This window comes from Cyanistes caeruleus, chromosome 2 (genome assembly GCF_971803275.1).
Source record: "Cyanistes caeruleus chromosome 2, bCyaCae1.hap1.1, whole genome shotgun sequence".
Taxonomy (NCBI): Eukaryota; Metazoa; Chordata; class Aves; order Passeriformes; family Paridae; genus Cyanistes; species Cyanistes caeruleus.
In genome coordinates this window covers 101101904-101106309 of record NC_141702.1, presented here as the reverse complement: position 1 = coordinate 101106309, position 4406 = coordinate 101101904, and positions in this window count along the sequence as shown.

Here is a 4406-nt window from a genome sequence, read left to right as displayed (position 1 = left end):
TCACATCCCCCCTTTATTTCTTTCTCAGTAGTGTGGCATTATCATCATCACCATATCTGAAGATGATATAATTGAGTGAAGCTGTCTTACATTTGTTTTCTTCATTATTGAGTGTTCAAATTAAATGCTGATTTTGACTTTTTGTACATTTCTTCCCTCTCCTACCCTTCTGCCAGGGCTCAAGGTTCTGTCCCCTATTTTCAGACCTTCATGCCAGTTACTGTGGTCTGATCAAAACAAAAAACTCTCCTCTAATTTGCAGGTGGTTTCATTTATTGGAACTCAGTGGCAGTGCTTTGACATAGAATTTATATTTTTATCTTTCTTCTTTCAGTATTCATCTTGGCATAGTTTACTCTGAAAAGTTCTTGTCAAGAGCTCTTTGCACAACTGCTACAGTAGAGGTAGGAAGTGCCACAGAAATTACTATTCAGGCGCACAACCTAGTGGTCCATTTATCATGCAAAACTAATCATACTCAAACCAAGCCAAACAAAAAATGTATTTCCATTCATACTTTTTTAGTTGAACAGTTGAGTCTTTAGCAAATTATCAACTTTCAAAATACATAAATTTTGAAAAGTTGATTTCTGTCCAGTCAGAAATATATTTTGGGTCTGCATTCTCCTGTTCCTTAGTAGAAAAAAAAAAAAAAAAAAATAAAAATCCCTGACTGGGCTACATCAATAATGTTGTGCATCATAGGTAAGATTTAGTGTGGAGTTGGGTAAGGGATGTCAGTCCACAAGAGAAAAGCACGTATGAATACTGTCTGGCAAAGTGGAATCTTGACACAATGTTTCTAGTTACCCAGAACAAGGTAAACAAGTAATAAATAAGCAGATCATGTTCTTCCTGGCCCAAAAGACAATTAGTATTTAGGGTCTTATGAGATAATTTTGCTAGCAGGAGACATATATTTACTGCATGCCATCCAATTTGTTTAAACACAAACAAGGGCTCCATCCCAGGGACAACAGGAGTTAGTTCCCTTCTTCAGGAATCTGAGCCTGCACCTAGCCAACAAGCTGCCAAAACAAATCCAGGCTTGGCTATGTTTGTGGTGCCTGTGTGTTTCTTCTGCTTGTTCTTTGCACCAGGTTTGGTGTTTCTGAATCATTTAAACATCCACTCAGCTGCTGCATCTGTAGTCACCTTCCAGGCAAGCTCCTTGGCCCATCTTGTTTAGCTCAGAGCCTGCTGGAGCCTGGAGGGATGTTCCTTGAGCAGCCCTCCCCAAAGAATTTCACAGACATCCTCAGGGCTTACCAAAATCATATTAACAGTATTCTTAGCAAATAGTGAAGATACTTTCTATTAATATCTCAACTAGTGGTGTCTGCCTTTTATTTAAAATGTTGTTGTGACTGGTTTTACATGGGTTTGAAAGTTGCTAGTAGAGCTGGTTTATGTATCAGACAGTATTTCAAACATTTTCCTGCTGGGCAGTGGGAGAGCATGGGAGATCTTCTGCAGAAGTGTTGTGGAAGGGTTTGGCTCCATGGGGAATGAAAGATCCTTCATCAATTTAATCTGTTTATGTGGCAAGTTGGTTACACCTCATAATTTTGTTGTATTTTGGTATTTCTCTCGAGGACCAGTGTTGCATATATGCTACTGAAGGCAAATCTCAGGTTCTTGCTGCCTTAAAAGAACATAGGCACTATAAATGGAGAAAGAGCTGTGAGAACATGAACCTTAAAATCCAGACTTGCATGAAAATACTCCCAAGACTGCTATTTCTAAACTCTAAAAATTTTGATTCAATTTTTGAAGTTCTGATTGGCAAAACAGAACTTCTTGAAATTAATAGGAATATTCTAGTGAAGTTTCTGCACTGGAGTTCGTAAATTAATGTGCCCAGAGCGCTGCTGCCCCATTCTGCTTTCATGTGTACGTGAATCTAGCATATTGAACATGCCACACTCTCAAATAAAATAGCAGTGCTAGAAACCTCTTTTGTTTTCTCCATAGAAATGCTGTCTATCCAACTGAAGCATCTTGTGCCAATGTGGAGTGCTTTTGCCAGTATAAATTGGAAGCCTGTAAAAGAGCTTTGCTCATATAAATATATTGGCAAGACTTTATACAGTCACAACAAAATCTACATTTGCTTTCTTAATGTTAAAATCTGCTTTTGGTTACCTTACTGTCAGTCTAGGGTAGCTCTCTGGTTGATCCAAAGGTAAGCTGAATGCAACAAAAGAGTCTTTTGGACTCAGAGTCTTGTGATGCCCCAGGAACATGGAAAAGGCAGAGGGTGTTTTTTTTTAATATACAGGTAGAATGTAATTGTGTTCACATTGTTTTTGGTTAATTTACCTTTTCTGAGCCTGAGCAGGTAAAGTGTAGAAATTTATATGAACACTAGAAACATGTGATACAGAGCTCCCTAAGAGATATTTGTTGCTTTCTTCCTGCTTTCATGCCAGTGGGACTCTGTGCAGCTTCTACATTTTGGCTGTTATTTGTCAAGATTGGGGTGTAGGTGCAAGCAATTTTTTGTGCCAATTTACATGATGCCATAAAGCAGCCTTTTCCTTTTTCTCAGCACCTCTTAGCTCAGCTCCTCAGCTGTGCAGCACCACACCCTAGGGCGAAACTTATAGAAGGGTAACTCTGACAGGTTTACACTGGCCTAAATTTGTAGCATTTCATTTGGGAAAATTGATATTTTGTGCACATTTCCAGCATAGTATTGTGACTATTTGACAAACTCAGCCACCTAGACTTTTTAAAGACTAGAAATCAGAGGGTGTCCTAAAGATACAGTTCTACTTTCAGACTGTGCATTAGGGGAACCCCCATTTCTTTAAATTGGATGTGCTCTGTTTTAAATTACTTTTGTGTCACTGTACCAAGTTTTTCCAAAACAGTGTGCAGTTTGTTTATACACTAATATGTATATAATACTAATGTAGGATGAAAAGTGCAATATTGCACTCCAGGTTTTTAAGGAAATGTTTATGGTGCCTTAGAGTAAAACACTCTGGTGAGTCTTTTTCAACATAGACCAGAGGTGTCAGAAGGACATGGGGAAATGCACTGTGCATCAATACATTTTTCTACAGATGATTTTATGCTTGAATATAAAAGCAGGGTGCAGAATGACTATGATATATACATTTTTATATCTCATTTAATTTTGTAAAATTAAATATCCCAAAAGAGTAGTTCCATAACCTCTGTTAACACGTTCTGTATGTTATGTCTGTCTGTATGTATGTCACAGTTTTTTCTGTGTGCTGAGGATAAAATCTGTGGCTGATCCTTTCTGTTTTGTTTAGTTGGACTTCAAGGACCCACTCATCTTTTTCTGAGTCTGTAACATTGTCCCTTTTTTGAAGTCAGTAGACACAGTGAGTCTTTTCTCTGGTCTGTAAAGAATCCTGGTTTCAGCTATGGCCATGAGCTCAGCTATATCCGCCTGAAATGTGGATATCTCAAGTTAGGTGAGATTAAGCACTTTCTAAGTTCCGGCCCTAGTTTTATATTGTTGGAATCCATGTCATGGGCATAACATTATTAGCAGGCCACTGAAAATTATGTCACTCAGAAATTTAACTGGGTCCCAGTCTGGATCCCTAAATACTCTTGGTTGGAGAGTGGTGGCTGAGTGGCCACAAAATAGTTAAGAGCCAGTTGTGTCATATCTGAAATGTACCTGAATTTTTCAAATCAGCACCATCAAGCTAGCAATAACAAGGATTTGTTTTGTTTCCTGCAGCAGAGGAACTATGGAATTGGAGTATGAAAAATATGAACAGGTCACATTAGAAAGGTTATCCACGGGGTGTTAGATCTGGTCTAAGCACACTTAGCTGCAGGGCAGATTTTCTCTTATGTATCTGAATGAATTCTCACACATGAAATCTGTGAAATCAGCCACCTCTGGATAACTCCATTCTGCATTAATTAACACAGAGAGAATTGTGTAGATAACTTCATTCTGAATAAATTAACACAGAGAGAAGAGAATTATGTAGAAAATAAATAATTAGATTTTCAGACAATGGGAAACGTTGTAGGTTATGTTTGCATAACATTATCAGTGTTTTCAGAAACAATTGCAAAGAGACCTAGGCCTGCAGTATATGAGCAAATCTGGAACAGTGTTCTGTGTTATATGGGTGCAGATTGATAAATGTTGTCTTGAAATGTGGACTGTATTAGATACCTGTGAGTAACAATAAAATTTGATATATTCATGACATTAGAACCACATTGGTTTATAAGAACTGACTCAGAAATAATGAAATGTTCTCATTAAGAAGTTCCTTGTTTGGATTCCTGTGTTTTCCATTATGCAAAATTTAGCCAATATTTTCAAATTAATTCTGTATTCTTTCAGATTCAAAGGGAATTACTCAGTTGAATAAATCCTGCTGTAAGTAGGTCCTGTCCAA